This window comes from Rhincodon typus, chromosome 9 (genome assembly GCF_021869965.1).
Source record: "Rhincodon typus isolate 14 chromosome 9, sRhiTyp1.1, whole genome shotgun sequence".
NCBI classification, from domain to species: Eukaryota; Metazoa; Chordata; class Chondrichthyes; order Orectolobiformes; family Rhincodontidae; genus Rhincodon; species Rhincodon typus.
In genome coordinates this window covers 9,223,760-9,238,525 of record NC_063340.1, presented here as the reverse complement: position 1 = coordinate 9,238,525, position 14,766 = coordinate 9,223,760, and the positions used below count along the sequence as shown (strand labels likewise).

Genomic DNA, 14,766 nt, shown 5'->3' with positions numbered 1-14,766 from the left:
GAAGTCTTTGTGCAGCGGATCTGTTCTGCAAAGAGCATGGATTTATATTGCACTTCATCATACCCTCCAGAAGCTTCACAGCTGAGAAATTGCTTAATAAGCTGTATTCCCTGTTAAAATCCGGTAGCCTCTTTGTGGGAAGTAAATTATGGTGATGATGAGGGTCTAGGCCCGAAACGTCAGCCTCTCTGCTCCTATGATGCTGCTTGGCCTGCTGTGTTCATCCAGCCCTGCACCTTGTTGTCTTGTGATGGTGATGATGACATTGGCCGAATAAACTAGACCCGGAGGTTTTACTGGTTTTCCCCTCCAGTCAATGTACTGGTCATACTGGAGCTCCCTTTTGACGTATATCAAGGGGGTAATATTGTGGGCAAAAGATATTGAAGTGTGCGATGAGCCATGATTGTGTTAGACAGAGAACAGGAGTAGGCCATTCAGCCCTTTGAGCCTGCTGCATGATCCAGCTGTTTCCCGCTTTCTCCCCACATTCTTTTGATCCCGAAGGACTATAATTTTGTAGAATCCCTACAGCAGGTCATTCAGCCCATCGAGTCCACACCGACCCTCTGAAGGGCATCCCACCCAGACCCACCCCCTATCCTATCCCATCCCTGTAACCCTACATTTCCCATGGCTAACCCACCTAGCCTGCACATCCCTGGGCACTAAGGATAATTTAGCATGGCCAATCCACCCGAACCAACACATCTTTGAACTGTGGGAGGAAACCAGAGCACCCGGAGGAAACCTACGCAGACCCGGGGAGAATGTGCAAGCTCCACACGGACAGTCGCCCGAGGCTGGAATCGAACCCAGGTCCCTGACATTGTGAGTTAGCACTGCTAACCACTGAGCCACCGTACCACTGTTAATAAAGGAGATATTTATCTCCTTAAGTAGTAGATCAGGTTCAGTATGCTGAAAGACTCACTCCTCCTTTGTTTGAACAAGACGATAAGAGTGAGGGCTAGTCTCATGGTATGTCTCACTTACCGGTTCTATTGTTGCTTTCTCCTTCGGGGATTGTGTCCTTGAGAGAGGATTTCACCAGTCACCAAGGTGGCTCCAGAAATTTAAATTCAAATTAATAAATTCTGGGACTGAAAGTGGGACCTCCCCATGACAACCGACGACTATAATTGTTGGGGAAAGCCCATGTCCTTTAGGGAAGAAAATCTACCATCTTTACCTGGTCTGGCCTATGTGTGACTCCAGACCCAGAGCCATAGGGTGGCCTCTGAACTGCCTTCTGGAAATGACCCCAGCAGGGCACCTGATGATTAGGGGTGGACAATAAACGCTGACCTTTCCCATGACACCCTTGTCCCACGGGAAAGTTAAGATGTTAATGACATTTCTCCCAATGTTAGGATCCATTGCATCCAATAGCTGATGGGAATGGTCTTGTCACCTGTTAGTTTTCAGGATATCTGGGCCTGGCAGCGTGACACCCACTGGGGATGTTTGTCAGATACATATCAGCACAGCTCGTTCACTGTTGGTGGGACCTTGAGCAACATTCTGAGTGTTCCTGAGCCACATGCGCTGTAGCAGCTCACTACTGTGAGCAGGGGACAGGGAAAATAAACGCTGACCCAGCCAGTGATGTCCACATCCTCAGAATGTGGCTTCCCGTTTTAGGAAGTGAGCTAATCTGCTTGGTTTCATGATAATTTTCTTGACCTCAGAGCTCAGTAATTAAAGAGCAAACAGCCCTAATTGCAGAGGATAAAGTATCCCAGCGGTTTCCTGCTCAACGAGAGGTTTGAGAAAGCCATCTGTAGGCTTTTATGGTGAAGATCCGAAACTAATAATCAGCCTTTTGAAGAGAGTGTGTGGCGGAAACGCTCGCATCTTTTAAACTTGGATTTTGCATCTTTGAGGAACATGCCTTTCATGCTCGTGAACAAAGATGCTGCTTAGAAATAAAATATTGGTGTGTAGGAGGAGGTACACTGCTGCGTGGATAGAGTGAATAGCCAAGGTCTTTTCCCCAGGGGAAGGGAGTCCAAAACTAGAGGGCGTAGGTTTAAGGTGAGAGAGGAAAGATTTAAAAGGGACCTAAGGGGCAAGTTTTTGACACAGGGTGGTGCGTATATGGAAGGAGCTGCCAGAGGAAGTGGTGGAGGCTGGTACAATTACAACATTTAAAAGGCATCTGGATGGGTATATGAATAGGAAGGGTTTAGACGGATATGGGGCAAATGCTGGCAAATGGGACAAGATTAATTTAGGGTATCTGGTGGGCATGGACGAGTTGGACCGAAGGGTCTGTTTCCGTGCTGTATGACTCTACGGTGGTAACAACAGTGTGTTGACCAGAGACTCTCGCCAGAGAATAGGCTGTTATTTCCTTCAGTTGTCCCTTTCCTGTGCTGCTGACATCACGGTGCTTACCGTCCAAGTCTAAAAGAGACTCAAAAGTGTGCTGCCATGGTGTTTGATTGTTCGAAAGTGTCCCACTTTGGGGAAGCGGTCTTCAGTCGCATCAGGATAGTTGATTCAGGGGTTTAGTTGAAGCTACAACTACTGCAGTGGCTTTTACCAGTATACCTGAAGTCCCGACCAAAGCCAGAAGTTGCTGGAAGAACTCGGCAGGTCTGGCAGCATCAGTGAAAGAAATCAGAGTTAACATTTCGGGGTCCAGTCGCCCTTCCTCAGAACGGCGGATGTGAAACGCTAACTCTGATTTCTTTCCACGGATGCTGCCGGACCAGCTGAGCCTTTCCAACAATTTCTGTATTTGTTTCTGATTTCCAGCATTTGTCGTGTTTTTTTTTTCGGTTTCTTTTCAATTTAGTACCTGGAGTCTCAGCTGATTCCCAGCAGCTCTGTACATGTACGCCACCTAGTCTTCTGGATGCCAGGCAGCCTCGGTCAAAGCCTCCAAAGCAGGAGATGAGGAGAAACTTCTTGAGCCAGAGGGTGGTGAATCTGCCACAGAAGGCTGTGGAGGCTGGGTCATTGAGTACATTTAAGACTGAGATAGATAGGTTCTTGATTAACAAGGGTTACGGGGAGAAAGCAGGAGAATGGGAATGAGGAACTTATCAGCCGTGATTGAATGGCGGAGCAGACTCGATGGGCCGAATGGCCTAATTTCTGCTCCCATGTCTTATGGTCTTATAGGAAGTTTTCACCGGAATTATTCCTGTGACATGAGCTGCCTTGCTGTTTGAATCTTAACTGGAACGCTGTCATACGGTGCTGCTATGATTGTATCCCTTTGATTTGAGCTGCAATGCCAGAGCGTTTACTTTTTTTGTAAATGTACCTTGACTCGTGTCATGTGAACTTTGCACTGAAGACGCAGTGTGCTGTAGTTCTGGATGAGGACCGGGACTGGATTGCAAAAGTACTTGCTATCGAGCTGGTCGTGTTTTAGCATTCAGACGCTGCTCACGTTGCTTGAAAATATAAGCACCCATCTCACATCTTGTAGAGGGGTCCACAGGGTGGAACGTGTACCCGTAAAGGAACCTCAGTGTTGCCTTCTCTGGTCTGAATAATCGTTAAGGCCTGGTGTTGAAGTTGCGCGACAGTCTTACACTTTCTTTCTCCTCCAAATCAGGTTTGAGTGGCCGTTTCTTTGTCACCACCCTGCCAACCATTTACCAGTAAGTACACATTGATTACTATCGTAGCTGCCCTGTTGTCTCTTCGTTCCTGCGCGGGGGATGAAAACTGCGTTTGCTCGAGCAGATTTTACACTGGTCTTCGCGTTTTCTCTCGGATTGTTTCCCTCGATCTCGGTATTTTGAAACATCCCTTTGCTAAACCGATCCCTTTCAGCTCTGTGGCCTTGTGTTTGTTGCGTAAGAATACAGTAAAATTCCTAACGTTCTCCTGGCATGGTGGTAGTGTCCCCCACCTGAGGTGGGAGGCCTGGGTTCAAGTCCCACCCGCTCCATGGTAATATCTTTTCAATAGGTCGATTCAAAAACATCTGCAGTGAGGTTCTTATTATTTGACACCGCCCCCCCCCCCCCCCCCCATAGGAATGCCCTGTCTTCCCACCAGCTCTGCGTGTGTCCCTTTTATAGTCTATAGTCAGTGGCCAAGGCTCCTTAGCACCTTCCAAACCCACAACCACTTCCACCTAGAAGGACAAGGACAGCAGACATATGAGAACACCACCACCTCCAAGTTCCCTTCCAACATCCCGACTTGGAAATGTATCATCGTTCCTTGGACTGTCGCTGGGTCAAAATCCTGGAATTCCCTCCCTAACGGCATCGTGGGCCAACCCGCAGCGGGTGGACTGCAGCGGTTCAAGAAGGCAGCTCACCACCACCTTCTCGAGGGGCAAGGAGAGATGGGCATCGAATGCCAGCCCAGCCAGCGATCACCTGAATGAATTAGAGAGATGACGTAAAATGCCGTTGCTGTGATTTGCAAAAGATCTAGCTGAAGGGTGCAGTGTTTTCCCTCTGTTTTTCAGCGAGAGCAGTTAAAAAGTTGAGGCACATCTTTGTGCCAGTTGTCATGGTGAGTGAGTTACCAGTGCTCCCCAATCCTGGAACCTTGAGGATAAAATGGTCAAATCTTATTGTGTTTGTTGGTCCAAGATGCCAGGAGCAACGCAGAGTTCATGTCTCCGCACCTTCCTGAAGCACGAGACAGACAGCTGGGTCAATGCAGTGTTAGCATTCCTATTGCTAACTCCCCATTATTTATCATTTCACTCAGTTGTGCTAAAATGACCTGCTGCACTTCGAGCCTCCCCGCACTTTTATTTGTGAATTTCTATGTGTCTGTAACTTGCTCGACTGTGTGTTTTCTTTTTTAATTGACTGAGCTTCAGGATTCAACACCACCCTATATGTCATTGTTTCCCCCCTGTCAGTGCCAAAGAAGGTGTTTTTCGGAAATATCACGGAGCGAGGATGCTGGAGGATTTCCAGAGTTTCATTAAGGAGAAGAAGTGGGAGGCAGTCGAATCGATTAGCGGGTGGAAATCTCCATCTTCTGTCGTGTAATGACTACATTTCTTTCTGGTAGAAATAAGTACTTGACGCTGGCAGCCTGCTTGATGCTAATACCGATGAGTCAGAGATACACTGCGTTACTTCCAAAGAAATGTACATTTTAACCCTTAGTCGTCATGAATTGCGTTTCCTCCACTCCCTACTCACTCCCTTTGAGTCAGGTCTTATTTGGGGGGGTGGGGGGGAGGTGAGGCAGGACTGGGGTTGGATACAAGACCCTGACGGCCTGTTTCGCTCAGCGGGAGGCGCGCTCGCCTCCGTACGAGGTGTTTCGCGGGTTTGAGCCCCTCGCTCCGGTGACTGGGCCACAAAACTCATGGGTACAGTGCAGGAGGGGAGGGGAGGCATAGCACTGCAGGTGGGGAGGGGGTGGCGCTGCGGGGGGGGGGGGGGGAGCGGCAGCGCGGGGGGGGGGGTGGGGGTGTGCGGCACTGTCAGAGGGAGGGGCTGACATTTGGATGGAGTTGTTGAACCAAGGCCCTGCGCTCCTAGCCTGAAGATGGATTAGTCGGGCGGTACCTCTTCCCTGTCACCCTGAGCACCAGCTAATTAATAAATTAATGCTTTAATTCCTCAAACATCCCTCTCGATAGTTGTGTTTATTTATAAGTTAGTCCTGGTCTCCCAACAAGGCAGCAGCTCACTAAAGTGGTGTGGCTCACTATTACCCTTCTCAAGGGCAACAGATGTGAGCCTTATCCATGAGACCTGGTTCCCATATCGAAGTCCTTTTTGCTGCCTGATGGCCTGTGTGCTCTGTGCTAATTGGCTGCAATGCCTTCTGCACCAGAGCAGTGACGATACCTCCAAGTTTGTCGGGAGCTCTGTGAAACCCTGAGGCAGTGCAGGCTTGACAATTGAATCGAGGCAAGTCCCTATTTTCCCCCTCCCTCCACTATCTCCCTTCTCCTTCCTTTCCCCCCCCCCACCCCAACTTTTTTTTTTCTCCTTCTCTCCCCCCTGCCCTGCCGACTTTCTCCTTCTCTTCCCCCCACCCACCCACCCACCCACTTTTTGGCAGAGGGTCTCCATCACCTCAGCCCCTCTTGGATTAGTATAAAATACCACAGAGGGAGGCCATTCAGCCCCTAGTGGCTGTCCTGATCCATTTCAATGCTATTGCCCTGCCCTGAAGCAAGAGTTTTGACGGAGGAGTGGGGTCGATTCTTTGTCCTGCCAATTAATTTGCTTTTGTTATTTCCTCATCTTCCTTTAGAATGTCTGGGATGGCCAGTCTTTTCCGACTCTCTGTCTGGATCAGGGTGAGTATGAGCGAAAGCGCACAAGACCGTTCTCATAATGTTCAAGTTTTGTTGTCTGTTCGCTATTGGGAATATTATGACTGTGGAATATTCTTGCAGAATAATAATACTTGTCTATAATACCTCGCGCGGCCCATTGGCAACGTTCACTAATTTTAAAGTTGTACCCGAAATGAACAAATGTTTCAGTTGTTGAGGAAAATGTCATGCTCTTCACTGAAAAGCACGAGTACTGTAAAGGAGCACCGGGAATGCTGGAGAAAATCAGGCTGCGCAGATCGATAAACAGAGTTCGTGTTTTGAGTCCAATCCGTGTTCTCCACAAGGAGTATTCAGTTCTGAATAACTCCTGTTTCTCTCTCCTGCCAGACCTGCTGAGTTCCTCCAGCCTTCTGTTTGTTTCAGATTTCCAGCATCCGCAGTATTTTGCCTTCATAAGAGCAGGTAAGATTGTGCACCAATTTGCCACGTTCCCGTGACCCCAAAGCAGTGAGGTGTCTGAGATCGGTGCAAATGATGCTTTTGTTCTTCTGCCGCCCAGAGATTCAGCTACATGGGTTTATGTACTCCCTTCAGAATTCCTTCCCCTGTTTTGTTCTGATGGTGTTTTTTTTTTTAAGTCAGCTTTGTGTTTGATCTCGCTGGAGTGAGGTAATGCGTGAAATTAATTGCAGTGAATAGTAGATTCTCCGAAGCGGGAAGTCCACGGGAACTGCAATATGATCGGCAAGCTGTATTTTGTAATGTCGTTTTATTATTAATTGAATTCACCAGGGACCACCCTGAATGATATTGTAGTGTAGGAGTCGCGAGTAAGCGAAGGATGGGGGTCCAAATATTGTCCTTGCTTTTAGGATTCAGGGAGACCATTCAGTCACTGGGTCACACAGCACAGAAACTGACCCTTCGGTCCAACCGGTCCATGTTCCCAAACTAAAACAGTCCCACGTGCCTGTGCTCGGCCCATATCCCTCCAAACATTTCTTATTTATGTACTTACCTAAATGTCTCTTAAATGTTATAACTGTACCTGCATTCACCACTTCCCCAGAAGTTCATGTCGCACACAAACCACTCTCTGTGTTAATAAAAAATTGCCCCTCGCTTGATTTTTTTTAAAAATCTTTCTCCTCTCACCTTAAAAATATGCCCGGCAGTCTTGAAGTTCTCCCACCCTAGGGAAAGACATTTGCCATTTTCCTTATCTGTACCCTTCATGATTTTGTAAACATTTTAGGTCACCCCTCAACCTCGTACGCTTCAGTGAGAAAACCCTCCATTCCTGGCAGCATCCTGCTAAATCTTTTCTGAGCCCTCTCCAGTTTATAAATATCCTTCCTATAAAAGGGCGACCAGAGCCGGACACAGTACTCCAGAAGAGGTCTTTGTCGGTCACCTTGTCATTTCTGTTTGATCGAGGTTGATCTGCACTTTGATCGCATTTACTTGCCCTTTTTTCTCCTAGCATGCACTGCAGAAATTCATCTGAGGTCCTTGGATAGCATCATCTGAACCCACAACCACTTCCATCCAGAAGGACAGGAGTAGCAGATACATGGGAACGCTGCCCCCTGCAGGTTCCCGTCCAAGCCACTCACTCCCTTGACTTGGAAATATATCGGCCGTTCCTGGGTCAAGGTCTTGGAATCCCCTCCCTCACAACATTGTGGGCCAACCCACAGCGCATGGAGTTATGAAACCCAGAAGCGCTTCCTTGGTCCATCGACTCTACTCTGACCTATCTACACTTAACCCAGTTTCCAGCACTTGGCCCACAGCCTTGCATGTTCTGTTTCATCTGCGCACCTCCATGCAGTGCCTTCCAGACTCCCACCACCCTCTTGGGTGAAAATTGTTTTCCTTCAATCCCCTCAAAACCACCTGCCCTCGATCGGAAAGTGATGCCCCCTTGTTATTGACCCTTCAGCAAAGAGGGACAGCTGCCTGTTGTTCACCCTGTCCATGGCCCTCATTAAACTCTCTCCCCCTCAGCCTTCTCTGCTTGGGAGAAAACAAATTGAGCTTATCCAGCCTCTCTGGATGAAATGCTCCATTCCAGGCAGCATTCTGGTGAATCTCCTGTGCAGCAGTTCAAAAAGGTGATGGTGAGCTGCCTTCTCGATGGCAACTAGGGACGGGCCATAAAATCTGACCCAGCCAGCAATGCCCACTTCTCGCAACTATATAAATTAATGCATTTAATTCCGAGAAATGAGGTCTCCATTCAACTGTTCAAGTTGTTTTGCCAGAGTGAGTCTGAGGGATTTCCACTATTTTGAGAGTTGTATTTTGGACATTAAAGATTTCACTGAAGTAGCTCAACTGTAATGTTAACCATTGGCTTCTCTTTTTACCTGGATTCATTCTGCAGCAGAAATGTTCTCTAAGTCTTCCTTATCCAATCCGTGTGATTATCATAGAATCCCTACAGTGCGGAAGCAGGCTATTTTGCCTGTTGAATCCACACAGACCCTTCGAAGAGCATCCCATCAAGATCTGCCCCTCTATCCCTGTAACCCTGCGATTTTAGCACGGCCAATCCACCCTAACCCGGCGCATCTTTGGACTGTGGGAGGAAACCGGAGGAAACCCACGCAGACACTGGGAGAAGGTGCAAACTCCACACAGACAGTCGCCCGAGGGTGGAATCGAACCCAGGACCCTGGCGCTGTCAGCCACTGTGCTGCTTCATCGGGATCTTTTAATCGGATCACCCGATCACCTTCCGAAACCCTTGTCAACATGCTGAGCTCTCAATCTAACTCTTCAACTCTTGCCGTGCTGTAAACTGAGTTGCTCTGTTTCCCTGCCAGTCTTCACTGCGATACACAAAACTGAAGACAGTACTCCACAAGCAACAGCCTTTCGACCCTCATTGTAGTTTTGCACAGAACCCTGGCTGTCTTTTTCGGCTGTTCCTTGCATCCCGCTGTGTATTTGCGGCACTCTCAGCTCCTCTTTAATTGCAGATTCAATGGGTTGAATGGCCTACTTCTGCTCCTGTGGCCCACGGTCATTAACCATTTTGCTCTACCTGGAGTCTCAGCCAGAACGGACATTCAGAGAAACGAAGGTTGAAGGGGCGGCCCGATGGGCCAAATGATCTCTATTGGCACCGTAAGGATTCAGAGATCGCTAGGCCTTTTTTTTTTGTGCTTGTGGGTCAATGGAGATAGGATGTGGATCCAACTGTGATGTAAATGAATAACAGTACAGGCTGGATGGACTGAATGGCATTCCTCCATTTTACTCGGGGCTCTTGCAACCAAATAGGCAAAGGACAGGGATCAGGCTGGAAAGAGACCGTCCTGTTTGGATTCTGATGTTTTCCTTCTATTCAAATCCTCACAATTCAAATCCATTCATAAACTTGTCACAGGTCCTTTGCGTTAACCCCAGCCTACTGAGGGATTGCTGGTGATCTTTTCCCTGGAGCGTTGGAGGCTGAGGGGTGACCTTACAGAGGTTTATAAAATTATGGGAGGCGGCATGAAAAGTGCTTTTCCCCAGGATAGGGGAATCCAAAACTAGAGGGGCATAGGTTTAAGGCGAGAGGGGAAAGATTTCAAAGGTCCCTGAGTGACAACTTTTTTCACAGAGGGTGGTGCGTGTATGGAATGAGCTGCCAGAGGAAGTGGTGGAGGCTGGTACAATTACAACACTTAAAAAGCACCTGGATGGGTACGTGAATAGGAAGGGTTTAGAGGGATATGGGCTGAATGCTGGAAAATGAGGCTAGATTTATCTAGGAGATCTGGTCAGCATGGATGAGTTGGACCAAAGGGTCTGTTTCTGTGCTGTACAACTTTATGACTGTATGAATGAATAATTAAGAATAAAATGGAACCCCACAATCTCAAAACTCTGACAAATTCATGACAATTCACCTTGGCCCCTGATGATGAGGATCATTGATTCTTCTACTGATGGAGGGAGATTGGACTTTATCTTTGATGTGAGTTAGCCCTGTGCTGACAATCTCTTCCACTGTGGAGTGGACATTTGTGTATTAGTGTCATAGTCAATCTAAATGGTAGCTTTTTGTAAAGGAAGGTTGTGAAGTCAGATGTTTGTTTGTTACAGTGATGTCTAGGTTATCTTTCAATTTCAGAGATTGGACTCTGCAATCCCAGGTACAGACTGTACAATGGACAAAACCGCAGAGAGAGAGAGAGAGAGAGAGAAAGAAAGAACAACTAGCCCATCTCTCGGAGCTCTTTAATCTCTTCAACTTCTCTTTGATTTAATGCTCCAGATCAAGTGAATGTGTTATGAAAATCAATGCGGTTTGGATGCCCCAGGAGCTTTGGCTGAAGGGATGATATTGAAGAAGCACACTCTGGCTAATTCCACAGCTGGGATTCTAAATTGGCTTTCTTAAGATCTGCCAATAGCATGGATTTTTAATTTTTTAAGAGAACGAGCATGCATTTGAAATGCACAAGTTGAAACAGGAAATCTTTTTGAATTTAATTTGCGGATGGAATAATTGATAGGCAGCTTTTCCTCCACACATTGTGTGCTTCTTTCGGTGTCCTCTCTCCCCTGTCTGGTTTCTTAAAGCTTCTGACTTTTCTTTAAACGGAAACATGAATAGGAACAAGAATAGTCCATTCGGCCCTTTGAGCTTGCTGTGCCATTCAATACGATCACAGCTGATTGACCAACTCTGTACCTTTTTTGATCCCTTTAGCTTTAAGAACTGTATCTAACTCCTTCTTGAAAACGTTCATTGTTTTGACCTCCACTGCTTTCTGTGGGAGAGAATTCCACAGGCTCCCAACTCCCTGGGTTTCTCATCATCTTAGTCCTAAATGGCCCGCCCTGTGACCCCCGGTTCTGGATCTTCCCCCCGCCCACAATCAATAGGGACATCCTTCCTGGGTCTACTGTGTCTCGTCCTGTTAAAATTCTATAGATTTCTCCGAGATTAGTTTTAATGTAGCTGTTAAAACTGATTTACGGTAAAGAGATGGTAACTGGGGCTTTTGTGACACAGTAGAGGCGTCCCTTCCTCTGAACCTGGAGACCTAGGTTCAAGTCCCACCTGCTCCAGAGGTGCACAATATCTAGAGGGATGGCAATGGCAACTTTCACTTACCCTGCTGTTTAGCCCTGAATTTGTAATAGTGCTTCTCAAATGTTGTCAGGCTTTGGGGGTTTGAAAGCTGCGGTGATCCCAGAGCTGGGAGAGCAAGGGGTGTGGTGGTGGATTCATGTACGTTTTGGAAGGTTGGTTTGATTTGATTTATTAATGTCATATGTACCTAGGTACAGGGAAATGTTTTGTTTTGCGTGCCGTGCAGGGAGATGACACCACACAAAGTGCATTAGGGTAATAGAATGGAGCGAGGAATAGAATGTTACAGCTGCAGAGAAAGTGCACAAAGAGCAAAGCCAACACTAAATTTGGAATTTGAGAGGTTCAATCAGAAGTCTAGTAACAGTGAGGAAGAAGCTGTTCTTCAATCTGTTGGTATGTGTGTTTAAGCTTCTGCCTGATGGAAGAGAGGGGTGAGAGGGGGCTTTGATTTATGTTAGCTGACTTCCTGAGGCAGCGAGGAGTGCAGGTGGGAATCGATGGATGGAAGGTTGACTTGTGTGATGTTCTGGGCTGTGTTCACAACCCTCTGTAGTTTCTTACGGTCTTGGGCAGAGCAGTTACCGTACCAAGCCGTGATGCATCTGGATAGAATGCTTTCTACGGTGCATTTGGAAAGAGTCTTTACGGACATGCTGAATTTCCTTAGCCTCCTGAGGAAGTAGAGGCATTGTTGTGCTTTCTTAACCCTTGCATCAAGGTGAGTAGACCAGGACAGATTGTTGGTGATCATCGATCCCAGGAACCTGACTCTCTTGACCCTCAGGTTTGATGTTTTAGCTGCAGTCGGACGTTGAAACCCTTTCCAATGACCTTACTTTTTTTAAGGACAGCAATCTGATCGAGTTGAGTCTCGATCTCAGTTGGGCCTTGGCAACTATTTTAAGAAGGAACGAGGATTTCAAAAGGAGGTCCCTCCAGTTTGTTGGCACTTGCGGCCCCACCAGGAGACAGCAGCGTGCACTTCAGCAAACACCAGCTTAGGATCGAGGCATAGTACACACAGCGAAGGGGGGGAGAGAGAGAGAGACCAATCAGCCCATCCGGCCTGTACCTGCAGGTCTGTGGAGTCTGTGTCTCAGAAGGGGGTTGTTGGCTGAAAGTGCGACAGTAAGTATGTTTTCCAAATAACTCGCTCCGAGATGTTATTACACACCTCTGGAGCAGGTGGAACGTGAGGTTGGGGCTCCTGGCTCAGAGATAGGGACGCTACCTGCGTACCACGAGAGCGTTAAGTGACGAGCTGAACAGAGCCGAGCAACAAACTGACGGTGTGACAGTGAATTTAGCAGCAGTTAATCAAACAAAGGACTGACTGCCATTGGGGTTAATTGTTTGTTTGGTTGGGATTATGGACTGTTTGGATCAAAGGGTATGTCTCCACGCTGCATGACCCTTTGGTGCCCACGTGTGGCCGATACGGTCAGTTGCTGGTAAATTGGAAAACCAGGCCACCAGCACCGACTGCTCTCGGGGGTGGGGGGGGTGGATTTTGGTTTTCGCTACTGCCCCCTGCCTGGGTGGTGAGTGTCGAGAACGGGCAGAGCCGGGTGAACGCAGAGGGGACTTGTTCTGGCACAGCTCGGACACGCCGCACTGGTCAAGGAGGGAACTCGGGAATAGTTTGAGGAAAATTAGACCAAGCGTGAACGACGTGATGCACTGTTGGAAGTGCTGGTCTCCAAGTGAGATGCTATTTTGAGGCATATGTGCCAGTTCTGGATGTAGGATGGCATCGTCTTGTCTTGGGCAGTGTTGCTCCTTGCCTCAAATAGCAAAAAAACAGCATGTGTTTTGTATTTTGCATTTTATTGTAGCCTTCTGCTACTATCAGGGGTCGCTAAGCTATCTACCACCCCAACTATCAGAGGACTTCCAATGTGGGTGGGAGCCTTCTGTTCGTTTTGGAAACTCTTCTAGAGTGGGGGATTTCAAGACCAGGGGCCATATTTTTAAGGAGGAAGTTTTAAAAAAGATATGGGGGTCAGCTTTTTTATTTACACAGACTGGTTCGTGTGTGGAATGAACTTCTGGAGAAAGTGGTGGATGTGGGTACAATTACAGTGTTTAAAAGACATTTGAATAGGAAAGGTTTGGAGGGATATGGGCCAGGAGCAGGCAGGTGGGACTAGTCTAGTTTAGGATTATGTTCGGTGTGAACTTGTTGGACCGAAGGGTCTGTTTCCGTGCTGTATGACTCTCTAACAGTTGTGTGTGCTGTCTTACTTTCATTTTTTGTGTAGGAAACCAAAACGTGAGACTTTTTTAATTGCAAAGCAGTCATTAGTAAATCCAGAAGAGACTTCTGGAGGAACTCCTTTTACCCTGTAGAATGTGGAAATCATTCCCACAAGGAGCAGGTCAGGAAAATGACACAGGAATGGAAGGATATGTTGACGGGGTGAGAGGTGATTTGTGCAGAGCATAAACAATCTTGTGTTCGGCGATGCTCCAAGTGCTGTGTTATCTATATTAGAAGGTGTGTCAATAGCTTTGAAAACTAACAAGGTTGTAAAAGGAATGAAGTTGTTGAAAGCTGAACAGATTTCTGTAAGTGTCCATTTAAAGTTGACTTGTTCTTTGTTTAAAAAACCGAAAGAACCGTGGACGCTGGAAATCTGAAACAAAAACAGAAGTTGCTGGAAAAGCTCAGCAGGTCTGGCAGCATCTGTGGAGAGAAATCGGAGTTAACGTTTCGGGTCTGCTGACCCTTCCTCCGAAGTAGTTCCATGCTGTTTTGTTTCAGCTTTATCAATAAAACTGTGACCCTACGTTTGTTTTTAGTGTCAAGAGCTTCAGTTTGATGTTGTCTGCCCCAGACTTGCTGGTCTGTAGCCTGCCTGCTTTCAAGCCCTTTGCCCCCATTGCCTCCTCCTGTTCCCAATCCCATCATACAGTGCCCTTTCTCTATCCTGACTTCACACTGAGGTTGTGGGCACCACCTGCTGGTAGAAGGCAGACAGTGCTGGTGGTTATGCCTGCACTGACCAATGTGTGCCACTAGATGGAGTGTGGTCAATGTGGTGAGTGTAATTTTGACATCTACTGTATTTACATTACAATGATTATGTTTGTATTGTATTTATTTTAAATTTATCTTTAAAGATTTAATCTATTTAGGATTGTAAGCATTTTATCATAGAATCCTTACAGTGTAGAAGCAGACCGCTCAGCCCATCAAGTCCACCTATCTCTTCTAACCCGATTTTCCAGCACTTGGCCTATAGCCTTGGCTTTGCGAGTGTACATCTAAATACTTCTTCAATGTTATGAGAGTTTCTGCCTCTACCGCCCTTGCAGGCAATGAATTCCAGATTCCCTCCGGATAAAAAATCTTTCCTCACATCCCCTTTTAACCTCTTAATAAAAACCGAAAGAACTGCGGATGCTGTAGATCAGGAACAAAAACAAA

General features: G+C 47.1%; 1 long non-coding RNA gene across 1 annotated transcript; it reads left to right on the top strand.

The window, feature by feature from the left end:
• Positions 1–3,571: 3,571 nt before the first annotated feature.
• On the top strand, positions 3,572–10,977 carry LOC125484010. Its single transcript, XR_007262871.1, has 4 exons — positions 3,572–3,620; positions 4,850–4,978; positions 6,208–6,253; positions 10,365–10,977. It is a non-coding gene; the product is annotated as an uncharacterized LOC125484010 (long non-coding RNA).
• The last annotated feature ends 3,789 nt before the right edge of the window (positions 10,978–14,766 follow it).